This window comes from Palaemon carinicauda, chromosome 33, assembly GCF_036898095.1.
Source record: "Palaemon carinicauda isolate YSFRI2023 chromosome 33, ASM3689809v2, whole genome shotgun sequence".
In the NCBI taxonomy this organism is placed as follows: domain Eukaryota; kingdom Metazoa; phylum Arthropoda; class Malacostraca; order Decapoda; family Palaemonidae; genus Palaemon; species Palaemon carinicauda.
The window spans coordinates 39725558-39738829 of NC_090757.1; the positions used below are offsets into that span (position 1 = coordinate 39725558).

Consider the following 13272-nt stretch of genomic DNA (forward strand, 5'->3'; position numbering starts at 1 on the left):
AATTGTTTTAATTGTGTCTTTTGACTTAATTGTGTGTCATTAAATAGTAGAATATGAGTCAGTGACACTTTTACTTCATTGTTTTGATAGTGTCTTTTGACTTAATTGTGTGTCATTAAATAGTAGAATATGAGTCAGTGCCACTTTTACTTAATTATTTTAATTGCGTCTTTTGACTTAATTGTGTGTCATTAGATAGTAGAATATGAGTCAGTGTCACTTTCACTTCATTGTTTTAATTGTGTCTTTAGATTCTATTGTGTGTGTGTCATTAAATAGTAGAATATGAGTCAGTGCCACTTTTACTTAATTATTTTAATTGCGTCTTTTGATTTAATTATGTGTGTCATTAAATTGTAGGATATAAGTCAGTGCCACTTTTACTTAATTATTTTAATTGCGTCTTTTGATTTAATTATGTGTGTCATTAAATTGTAGGATATAAGTCAGTGCCACTTTTACTTAATTGTTTTAATTGTGTCTTTTGATTTAATTATGTGTGTGTCATTGAATAGTAGAATATGAGTCATTACCAATTTTACTTAATTGTTCTAATACTGTCTTTTGACTTAATTGTGAGAGGAGAGAGAGAGAGAGAGAGAGAGAGGAGAGAGAGAGAGAGAGAGAGAGAGAGAGAGAGGAGAGAGAGAGAGAGAGAGAGAGAGAGAATCTTAAGGGTTAATTTATTGTATTGTATTCCTATTTATTAATCATATTTCACAAGTGAAAAAGTTCTATTTGCCATCTCCCTCGTTTCTTTTCATTCATGCAATCTTCAAACGCGTCTCATTCTTTACCATAGTTGGCTGAGCTAAATTAAGGCAGCTTTATGTAAGATGGGAAAGATAGCAAGCAGGAGGCTTGGTTTCCATCTCTGAATTCGACCAGCCAATTAAGACTCAATACTTCTCAGCCCTGTAGCTCCTTTGCAATCCAACTAGTTGGTGAGTTTGCAATATCCTATATACAACCTCTCTCTCTCTCTCTCTCTCTCTCTCTCTCTCTCTCTCTCTCTCTCTCTCCTCTCTCTCTCTCTCTCTCTCTCCTCCAAATGCTTAAACTAAATCGCCCTATCAAAGAACAAATGGAATATCCGCGTATGAAGTAAAAAGTCTTTGAGACATCCAAAATCCTTGTAACACTCTCTCTCTCTCTCTCTCTCTCTCTCTCTCTCTCTCTCTCTCTCTCTCTCTCTCTCTCTCTCTCTCAAGATCACAAGAACTCTCCAAATGCTTAAATAAATCGCCTTATCAAAGAGCAAATGGAGTCTCCGCGTATGGAGTAAAAAGTCTTTGAGACATCCAAAATCCTTGTAACACACTCTCTCTCTCTCTCTCTCTCTCTCTCTCTCTCTCTCTCTCTCTCTCTCTCTCTCTCTCTCTCTCTCTCTCTCTCAAGATCACAAGAATTCTCCAAATGCTTAAAACTATATCGCTCTACAAAAGAGCAAATGGAGTCTCCGCGTATGGAGTAAATAGTCTTTGAGACATTCAAAATCCTTGTAACTCTCTCTCTCTCTCTCTCTCTCTCTCTCTCTCTCTCTCTCTCTCTCTCTCTCTCTCTCTCTCTCTAGCGGCTTGAGTGGGCTCTGATGACTAATACCAGCTGACTGTGCGATATGAAACACTAATTTATCAAGGTCTCTCGTAACTGATCAGATCCAAATTCATTATCCAGTTCTCAGAAATGGAACAAAATGACATGGAGATAATCTCGTTCCGTGATGGGTACCCTGGTGGCGTGTGGGCGGGGGATGAGTGGGTGGTCTCGGTGGGAATTGATGGAAAAGAAAAGGTAGAATTGTTGGAAGGGGGGGGGAGTAGAGTAGAGAGAAAAAACGCGTCTTCGGAGGAGAGGAATAGTGATACAGCGATGTGAGAGGAAAGGGAAAGAAAATGTGCTAAGAGATGAAAAAATGAAATATGTAATCGCATCGAGAAAAGAAGAGAAACAAAATGTGATATTTGGTGAAAAAGGGGGAAATGCGGAATTTGTTAATAGATTAGATGAATTATGTGATATGATACAAATAAAGAAAATATAGATTGAATAAGAGATGTTCATAAAGGATAAAATTTGTGAAAGAAATAAAATTATTGTAGTGATTATTTAATAGAAAGTGGAGTTCTTAATTTTTCCATATTTATTATAATTAAAGCAATGCCCTTTCATTGTAATACTTATATTATATAAACACAAAATACAATATTACTGTTCGCCTTTGCTATACCGAGTCCAGGGCTCCCCAACAGACCCCTTATTTCACCTTCAAATCCATACTCCTCATAAAACAGTCTTAATTTGAACTAGTCAACCAAATACTGGCATTTGGAATTGTTTTAGATTATTAAAATCCAGTATGCTATTCTTCTATCGTAAGCAGTACCAAGGTTTAACTCTACAATATATTTGATTGTAGCCTACTTGTATCCACAGGCTGATCTACACTCTTAAACGTTGCTATTGGCCTTCAAACCATATCTGGACACTTCATAGCCTTTGATCAAATTTGCTTTTCAACATATTTTAATGCTGTTACAGTACTTGAAATATTTGATTTCAATTGTTCATTACTCCTCTTGCAGTTTATTTATTTTCTTGTTTCCTTTTCTCACTGGGCTATTTTTTCCCTGTTGGAGTCCTTGGGCTTACAGCATCCTGCTTTTCCAACTAGGTTGTAACTTAGGTAATTATAATAATAATAATGATAATAATGATGATGATGATGATCCATTCTTCAACTACGGAGTTTTCACCAAATTACACCTTGTGGCTGAATGGTCTTCCCGACCCTAGTACCTGGCTGTATGGCCCAAATCTTTATAAAGTAAGAAGCAAAGAATATGGAAGACTGCGAAATTGGCCATTGAATTTAGTCCTTTTACTTAGTGATTCACAGGCGGCCATTAATAAAGCTATTATTAACAATTACTGGCTGAAGAAAAATTGCAGCAGTAATTATGAAGTGGATAGAAAAAGACCGGGCGTAATTATCCATTTATTTCTAATAAGGCAGCGTAAGTCGGTTGGTATAATGCTTACTTTACTTTACTAAATTTAAGGACTGTTTTTCAGGTCCTATAGTGTAAGGAAACCATACTCTATACAGGACCTTTTGTAATTAATTTTATCGTATATATTCCAGGGTATTCAGCATTTCACAGCGCATATTGTCAAATCCACATTATCGATGCTCTTAGAAGACGAAAAGAAAAAAAAAAGTTTTCAGTTTCCTCTTGTGAGCCTTAATATCTTGAGTATTTCTCGTGACACTCCGTAGCTCTAAATCTCCAGGAATTAATAAATTCTTTTTTCATGTGAGTGGTGAGATCTTTGTGTGGGCTGACTCTTATTTATATCCTAATTTGGCATTATTATTTCATCTTGACCTTTCTGTGATCTTTTCACAGGTGAGAATTCCATTCTCGAAAGAAATGATTTAGGCCTACTTTGTTTAAATTTGTAATTCTGTGACTGCTTCATCAGAATATGACAATTTAGAACTATTTCCTTTGAAATGACATTTAAACCTATTTAATTTTGATTTGAGACATTACGCCTGCATTTTTTAGATGTGCCATTTTTGCCCTATTTCCCCGTTTTCATATTGAACAGGCTGACATTTGTGTCACTGCATACTTTATATATGACATCTATTTTAATGTTGTTACTGATCTTAAGGTATTTTATATACTTTACTCATTACTTCTCTTCCAGTTTATTGTTTTCCTCATTCCCTTTCCTCACTGGTCTATTTTTCCCTGTTGGAGCTCTTGGGATAGCATCCAGCTTTTCCACTTAGGGTTTTAGCTTACCCTATAATAATAATAATAATAATAATAATAATAATAACAATAATAATAATAATAATAATTTGCCGTTTTAGAGCTACTGCAGAGCGTTTAGTGGTATTTTAGAAGTACCTCCTTTCAAAGTCTATAGATATAGACGTTGCCTCCTTTGAGTTTGCCAGTTGCCACTACTATCGTGCCGTTTAGCAGGGTAGAAAGATTCACGCGAATGAAGTTGGTAAACATGTAACAACTATACTTTTATTAAATTCATTTCCTACATATTAACATGATGTGACCCCCCTCCACGTATCAACGTTAAAAATGCAAAGCAAAATGAATACGCTTGTAATAAGTCTGGTTGGCTTTATTAATGCTCAGCCTAGGTATACCTATTTTTCATACGAAAATAATTAGAAAAAACAAAAATTGTCATTGAAACAAAATAAAAGTATAAGAGAATGGGCACACACACACACACACACACACACACACACACACACATATATATATATATATATATATATATATATATATATATATATATAATATATATATACTGCATCTCATATATTTGAATAGCAACATAATACATGCATAAAGATACAAACACAAAGAATTATTGAGAAGTTTATAGTTTGTAGGTATCAGAAGTTTGTCCTTTATTCAGCCAAAGACAGTAAAGGCATTCACCTGGAACTCTGGAAAAAGGTTTGTGGGTTATAATCTTATTTTTTGGGCTCAGGCCATGTTGTCGTGATGGAAGTTCCTTCTAAGGTAGCTTCCTAGGTATATTTGACCTACAGTGATATATCCCAGAGAATTTACCAAAGGTATCCAGAATTCTAACTCCTGGAGCGAATATCCCTTAAAATTTTACGAAGGGATATCGCGTAATATCAGAGGACGTATTCTTGACACGTCTCATGGCTATCTACGCCCCCAATAGAGCTTTCGCTCCGAGGGGAAAGAGAGGCAAGAATAAGGAGAGTCGTTACAGAGACATCGCTCTCGACGCTCCCTACTGCTCTGCAAATTGTGCACCAATCCGCCACCGCGAGGCGCCACCGTCATTCTTTCTATCGTAGCTTCGCTTTACCAGTGTTTTCCCTGTTCTCGTGCTATTTTGGAGTATTTTGGACGCTATGATGTCTTCCCCAGCCTCATCAGCTTCTGGAAAGTCAAGTATTATCTTTATCTTGTGTAAATGTAAGCTCTTGCCAGTTTTGCTTTTCGATTGAGATCGTAATTAACGTAACAAGAGCTGTTGCCAGCCGGATGGCGTCAGTGACGCGGTCGTTCTTTCTCTTCATTTAGTTAGCCAGAACGACCCTTTCCCGGCATTTTTACGCTTTAATAACTTTAGCTATTTAGATATTTAGCTAGGGATTCTTATATTGTCATTGTTGTCGTGGATTTGGCTATTTATGATCGAGCCTCACGAGTGCTAGGCTTCCTAGCCTAGGCACCTGCACACTTCATGCATGATATAACCTTCCTGGTAAAGTTTTATTGAAGCACAGGCAATATTTTACACATTTATGATATTACTTAATTATGCTTTCCTCTTCCAAGATAGTATACAGAGAGTTTCGGTGAACGATTCTCAATGCTCCTAGGCTACTAGCCTAGGGGCTTTAGTATACTTTCATACATGTCCCCATTGCTCTTGTATTGCCTTTTAAGGGGAGACTGACACCTCCTATACCTGTTAAGTTGATACCAATCTCCTAGGAGATTTAAGAGCAATCCCCTTCCCTCTGATTAGCCTTGGCTATTCTCAGTTTTCTTTGCTGTGAACAGAGTTCTGGCAAAGTTTTACTGAGACGTTCCGTTTTCTTTCTCCTAACCACTGAGTCGGTTTTGAGTTTAGGACGGGACATCAGAGTATCAGTCTGTGTTAGGCATCTCCCTGTCTTGGTGAAATGATTTCCCATGTCAGGTTAGGCTGCTCTTTCAGGAGGCTAGACCTCCCTAGGCCATACTTGGGGGTTTTGTATGACAATTCCCCCTTCCCTGGCCTAGCAGACAGTCCTGTGCTGGTAGACCCTAGACTGAAGAAAGGATTTCTTCACTGCCTAAGGTCTCTAGTACGAGATTCTGCTCTCCTGTGAGATGGTGTCCTACGGACATCCTCTCCCTTGACTAACCCAACCTGGGGAAATGATTTCTCCTACCTGAGGTTACTTCATGAGACCAGAATCCTTTAGGTTAGGTAGTGCCTTCGGGCATTACCTTACCTATAGGACACCTACCCCCTCCCTGCTATCTCTTTCGTGTTGAATGATCCAACACCCTCCTGGCCGTAGTTCTACATTGACCCTAGAGTTCTTGTAGGACTGGCCTGAGGTTCCCCGTCTGCCGCCGGCCAGGCCGGCTGCCAGCGGGTATCCTCATATTCTTTAGAGTGTTCTTCAGTCCTCCCTTGGACTGCCTTCCATAGCCCTTATGACTGGGATATGGTTGGGTGGAAGCCCGAATTTAATTCCCCCTTCCACTTGAACCCTCATTCTGGATGCAGGTCGGCAAGGCTGAGCCCTTGCCTTCCTCCATCCTCTCTTTCTCTCGTACTTTCATACTGGGCCATGTCCATTGTCTGCCGGCCGGCATTTGCCCTGCCGCCGCTTGTTGGGAACATAGTTGACCGACAACCCAAATACATTGGACATTCGGGAACCGACTGCCGGCTGCTGAGTTGCCGGCCGGCAGCCGGCCACCCATACCTGGTCATCTGCCGCCGACTGCCGCTGGGTCCCCTTGATGGAAGGATCCTCGGCTGCCGGCCGGCAGAACCACTGCCGGAGATCCACTGCCGGCCGGCAGAACCGCCGCCGCCGCCGCCGCCGTCAGAGCCGTTGCCGGCCGGCAGAGCCGCCGCCGGTGGCGGTCTATCACACAATGTTATGAAGACAATAATTGCCTTCAATAGCCCAGAATAGGCCGGCATGTGTCGGCCTGCCCGGCAGACGCCGGCAGGCCCGGCAGGACTGGCAACTTGTTACCAAACAGTCAGTGCTGTAGCCCAAAGTTTTTCCAACCTACAAGGTGCTTCATGGGCAGCCTATTGTGAGACCATCACATATAAGAGAGTGAGTCTCTCTTCCTTTAATGGTTATGATCCATTATTGTCCTTAATCCCCAATATTGAAACTGGAATATTGTGTTAAGAGACACTTTATATCATAGGATATCATCTTCCTCTGAAAATTCTTAAGAATTCTACTTTCAATATTGGAGGAGGTCATAGCAATTGGCTGGACAGGAAACACATTTAGGTGTCTTTCCTATTTATAGCTTACCCTATCCAAGCTAATATAAAATATATGCATGTTGAAATTTGAGAATTTCACCGAATACTAATAGACTTTAACTTTCTTTACAGGAGGAGTATCCCGAGTGTGGGAATAGTTTTTGCAGGGTCCGCAGTAAGAACTTCTGCGGCCACGACATGTGCAGGGCCCATGCTCGCTGCGCAGTCACCAAGGGGGCTCTCAAGTATTCGGACCCGCAGGTATGTACCGTTTGTGAAAAACTGGTAAGAGATGCTTTTGATTCCCAAAAGTCCACTGAGTCAAGGGACGCAGCAAGGGAAAAGCTGCGTAAATGGGTCAGGGGTTTCCAGAAGAATATTTCTGGCCCATACCTTCCTAATGAAAAGATGAGGGCTTGTCTTTTCCCTAGGGCATCTTCGGATGCAGTTATTCCCCAGGCTCAACCTGAGATTCCCCTGGTTGAAGTTTCGGATGCCTTGGAGAGCATCCAACTAGAAGACAACATGTCAGTTGTCTCAGAGGAGACCGAGAACAATCTCCTAGTGGAGGAGTTGGATCAGGCGGATGACGTTCCACCTGAGATGGAAACTGAGAGAGCCGAAACGATTTCGGTATCATCGGCCACAGTGAATGAGCCGGTGCCTTCGACCTCCTCCACTGCACCTCAACTAGATTCGATCACGAGTACGTTGCACTCGTTGCTGTCCATGGTGCAGGACATTCAAAAGGAATCGTCCGAGAAGGAGGCCTCTCTTCGGACTGAGATGCATCAGCTAGTTGCGACACGTTTGGCCCCGAAGAAGCTAAATGTTTAAGATCCCCCCGCCTTCTCAGACGTTAACCCCTGGAGGTACGCAGAGCACATGCCCATGTCGGGCGGGAAGATCTTCCTCTCAGAAAAACTGGGCACTGTCCCAGTAGAGGAAATTGAGTTCTGGCCCAGCAAAGGGGCCTACCCGGATTGCTATATCCATCTCAGGACGGAACCCGCATCCAGAGAGGAAACAGAGCCGAAGGAAACTATTGTCCTTGAACTCTCTAAGGCTCAGGCCTTATATACCACCACCTTAAAAAGAGAGGGCCTATACTAGCTCTAAGGTGCCGGCTCTCAGCAAGAAGCACCCATCCTTCATTGCTGATCCTAAACGTGCCTTTCCCTTTGTGGACAAAGGGCTCAAGGCAGCCTTAAAGGCAGTTGAGGCAGGGAAACCGTGCCCTACACTGGAGGAGTGTAGACCCTTCTCCCTTGCCTTCCCATCAGACGATGCGGACTGGAAGGATGTCCACAACACCTTCACAGTCGGGAAGCTGGAGGCAGATATTGCCGGACGACAGTTCGGCGAAGACCTCCCCAAGCTGTCGGACTTTCTCCTGCGTAGGGAACAGGAGACGAAAGAACGCTTAGCTACTTCCTTGTCTCTGCAGACTGGCCTGGAGACAATGGCAAGCATCCCAGATACCCCGGACATGTACATGGTCTTCGCCAAAGCCCATGTGGCAACAGTAACTAAAGACCTGTATAACTTTATTAAAGCCCGAAGGGCTTGCAGAGAGTTCGTGTTTGCCTCGGCTGCGGTGAGACACGAACCCAGGAAGCTGATAGCTTCTAACATCTGGGGAAAAGACCTCTTCCCAAGTGAAGTGGTCAAAGAGGTCGTGGACAAAGCCGCCACTGAAAATAGAAAACTTCTTTCCAAATGGGCTTGTCCTCCAAAAGGAAATCTTCAGCTGACGAGGGTCCCCAGCCGAAGAATAGACCAAAACGACCTAAAGTGCTCTCTCGGCCTAAGCAACAACAACAGCTTCCAGTGGCCACGGTATCCCAGACGGTGGCACAATCACCCACTACCTTCCACCTGGTGCCCCAAACACTGGCGACTCAGTCACCAGTGTTCACCCCAGTGTTTGAAAGGCAGTCTACGACCTTTCGGCCGAAGTCTCGAGGATCCTTTCGAGGTTCCTCCAGACGCCCCTCCAGAGGTAGGGGCAACAGGGGTGGACGTGGCCAAGGAGGTAAATCCTCCTCCCAGCATTCAAAGTGAGATGCTACCGGTAGGAGGGAGACTCTTCTGCTTCCGAGATCGTTGGACCTTCGATCCCTGGGCCCACAGCCTAATCAAGAACGGACTAGGGTGGAGTTGGAGCTCAACTCTACCAACCTTCCCTCAATTCTTCCAACACTCAACCCCCATATTGGAAGAATATGTTCAGGAACTCTAGAGCAAAAGAGTTATACGGAAGGCGAAGTCTGTCAGATTCCAAGGAAGGCTATTTTGTGTTCCGAAGAAGGACTCGGAAAAGCTCAGAGTAATTCTGGACTTGTCACCACTCAACAAGTTCATAGTGAACTACAAGTTCAAAATGCTGACGCTTCAACACATCAGGACCCTGTTGCCCAAACGGGCATACACAGTCTCCATAGACATGACGGATGCGTACTGGCACGTTCCGATCAGCCGTCAAGTTTCCCCCTACCTGGGATTCAAACTACAAAGACAGTATGTCTTCAGAGCCATGCCCTTCAGACTAAACATAGCTCCAAGGGTATTCACCAAGCTTGCGAATGCTGTCATTCATCAACTACGCCTAAAGGGAATCCAGGTGGTAGCCTACCTGAACGACTGGCTGGTGTGGGCAGCATCCGAAGAAGAGTGCAGGCAAGCCTCCAAGGAAGTGATCCAGTTCCTGGAACACTTGGGGTTCAAGATCAACTTGGAAAAATCCCGACTGTCTCCAGCTCAGAAGTTTCAGTGGCTGGGCGTCCACTGGAACTTGCAGTCGCACTGCCTTTCCATTCCATCAAAGAAAAGGAAAGAGATAGCAGGATCTGTCAGAAGCCTTCTCCGGTCCGCAAGGATATCAAGAAGGCAACAGGAGAGTGTTGGGGTCTCTCCAGTTCGCCTCAGTGACAGATCCAGTATTGAGAGCACAATTAAAAGATGCATCAGGAGTCTGGAGAAAATACGCATCAAACGCTCGAAGAGATCTAAAAGACCGACACCAAATCGTCTGCGATCCCTACTCAAGCCATGGTCGGAGGCCAAGAACCTAAAGAACAAGGTTCCCTTACAACCACCTCCACCGTCAGTCACCGTTCACACGGATGCCTCGAAAGAAGGGTGGGGAGGTCACTCTCATCATCGGAAAGTCCAAGGAACCTGGTCTCCCCTCTTAAAAACCTTCCACATCAACTTTCTGGAAGCCATGGCAGTTTTTCTTTCCCTAAAGAAACTGAAACTCCGCTGCTCAATCCACATCCGTCTGGTTCTAGACAGCGAAGTCATAATGAGATGCCTAAATTGACAGGGCTCGAGATCGCCTCACATAAATCAAGTGATACTAGCCATCCTCCGCCTAGCGCAGAAGAAGAGATGGCACTTGTCAGCAGTCCACCTTCAAGGGTTCTGCAATGTGACAGCGGACACTCTATCCAGGACCAAACCGATAGAGTCAGAATGGTCCCTAGACGCAAGATCGTTCTCCTTCATCTTACACAAAGTCCCAGGACTGCAGATAGACCTCTTCGCAACGAGCGACAACAAGAAGCTACCCCGGTACGTAGCCCCGTACGAGGATCCTCTAGCGGAAGCAATGGATGCAATGTCCATAGATTGGAACAGATGGTCCAAGATCTACCTATTCCCTCCAACCAACCTTCTGCTGAAAGTCCTCGACAAACTGAGATCCTTTCGGGGGACGGCAGCAATAGTGGCCCACAAGTGGCCCAACTGCGTTTGGTTCCCCCTGGTAACGGAACTACGCCTGAAACTGATCCCGTTGCCGGACCCAGTTCTGACTCAGCAAGTGCAGAAATTGACTGTCTCAGCTTCATCAGTGAAAAGCCAGAAACTTCATCTCATGATTTTCTCGCCTTAGCGGTCAAGAAACGGTTTGGGATTTCTAGGGACAGTATCAACTTCCTAGAAGAATACAAGTCAAAGTCAACAAGAAGACAATATGAGTCTTCCTGGAAGAAATGGGTGGCCTTTGTCAAGGCGAAGAAACCTAAGGAGATTTCTACGGACTTCTGTTTGTCCTTCTTCATCCATCTTCATGAACAAGGTTTAGCAGCCAATACGATTACTACATGTAAATCCGCCCTGGCCAGACCAATACTTTACGCCTTCCAGGTAGACTTTTCCAACGAAATCTTCAACAAGATCCCTAAAGCCTGCGCAAAACTTCGGCCCGCAGCTCCTCCTAAGCCCATTTCATGGTCTTTGGACAAAGTTCTTCATTTAGCATCAACCCTGAACAATGAGGATTGATCGCTGAAAGACTTGAATCAGGTTATATTCTTATTTGCACTAGCCTTGGGAGCCAGAGTTAGCGAAATAGTGGCCCTCTCGTGGGATGATGGCCACATTCAGTTCACAGACAATGGAGAACTGAACCTCTTTCCGGACCCGACGTTTCTCGCCAAGAACGAGCTGCCCACTAAGAGATGTGGTCCCTGGAGAATCTGCCCTCTGAAGGAAGAAGCATCCCTCTGCCCAGTGGAATGCCTAAAGGTCTATCTTCGTAGAACTTCAGACTTTAAGGGAGGTCAGCTTTTCAGGGGAGAGACTTCCGGTTTAACGTTATCCTTGAAACAGATTACGGCGAAAATCACCTACTTCATTCGCAAAGCGGATCCAGACAGTACACCCTCAGGTCATGATCCGAGGAAAGTTGCCTCGTCTCTGAATTTCTTCCAAACGATGTCGTTTGAAAGTCTTCGTGCTTATACTGGATGGAAGTCCTCGAGGGTCTTCTTCAAGCACTACGCGAAGCAATCAAAAGAAATTAAATTTCATGTGGTGGCGGCGGGCAGTGTAATAAAACCCGCTGCTTGATTACTGCGAAGAACAGTGCACTATTCGGGACTTATAGTGAAGGGTGTACATGATAGACTCGTAAGACATATCATGTTGAGTTTTGTGTTTACGTGATAACACTATAGACTGTTCTCCCTACACAGGTGACATTCAGCATAATAAACTGACACAAGTGCCAGGCATTCTTATATGCACAGTGTTCCTAGTAACAACAGAATGTGTAGTGAAATTTCATATTTCCCTTAGAGTGGCTAATGTTTTCCTTTTCAGGCAAACCCTATTTATCCTGTTATTACTGTTTATGCTTTTATGCAGAATTATTCAGCATACATTGTAATTGTTTACAACCATGATTTCTATTTTGTAATAAACAATAGAACGAATATTTGCGTCTCTTTCGCCCCAAAATATTTCATTGTATGTATAAGTCAGAGCATCCTTGACTCTTTTTGATATTTAAGTAAATACCAGAACTAAGTTTCATTGTGTTCCAGGCAAACAGGTAAGATCTTGTTGTACTAGACTGTTCATTTTACTGTTTAAGGTTTCCTACACGTATATAAACCTGTCCGTCTCTTCATCGACAGACCCGGGAGGTACAGTAACCTGCTCAAACCAATACCATCCTAGTACAGACTATGCTTTACGTAGATGTTGACACTAATATACAAACTGTTTGCTAGATTGTTCCTTGAACTCACAATCCTCGGGTTTTTTTCCTCGAGTCTACCCAGACTCTTCCCTGTAGGGGGCAGGAAGCACTGACATATTTCATGATCAGCTGATTGATGTATAACGGTAATATCAAGTGTCTCTAGGTCTAAAGACCGAAGAAGAAAGATTTAGCTCGAGATGAACGGCACTATTGAAAATCCACAGATACATTAATGCTCTGGTACACTTCCATCACGACGACATGGCCTGAGCCCAAAAAACGGATTTTGAGCGAAGCGAAAAATCTATTTTTGGGTGAGGTAGCCATGTTGTCCTGATGGACCCACCCTCTTTTGGGACAAAAGGATAATGAATCCCTCCCTATAGTACTGTATCTGCAACACCTACAAAGCTACAAAGAATGACGGTGGCGCCTCGCGGTGGCGGATTGGCGCACTATTTGCAGAGCAGTAGGGAGCGTCGAGAGCGATGTCTCTGTAACGACTCTCCTTATTCTTGCCTCTCTTTCCCCTCGAAGTGAAAGCTCTATTGGGGGCGTAGATAGCCATGAGACGTGTCAAGAATACGTCCTCTGATATTACGCGATATCCCTTCGTAGAATTTTAAGGGATATTCGCTCCAGGAGTTAGAATTCTGGATACCTTTGGTAAATTCTCTGGGATATATCACTGTAGGTCAAATATACCTAGGAAGCTACCTTAGAAGGAACTTCCATCA

The 13272-nt window shown here is 43.5% G+C and overlaps 1 protein-coding gene across 11 annotated transcripts in view; it reads left to right on the forward strand.

Annotated features, from left to right (window-relative positions):
• LOC137625931 (solute carrier family 49 member 4 homolog) overlaps positions 1-13272 on the forward strand; it is a 320642-nt gene that overhangs the window by 262540 nt on the left and 44830 nt on the right. Inside the window, exon 1 of one of the 11 annotated variants that reach the window (XM_068356951.1) lies at positions 4008-4029. The exons of the other annotated variants lie outside the window; for them this stretch is intronic. The gene's annotated coding sequence lies outside the window, so the exon portion shown is untranslated. Of the gene's footprint in view, positions 1-4007; positions 4030-13272 lie in introns of those variants that run through there. 11 annotated transcript variants of the gene reach the window in all.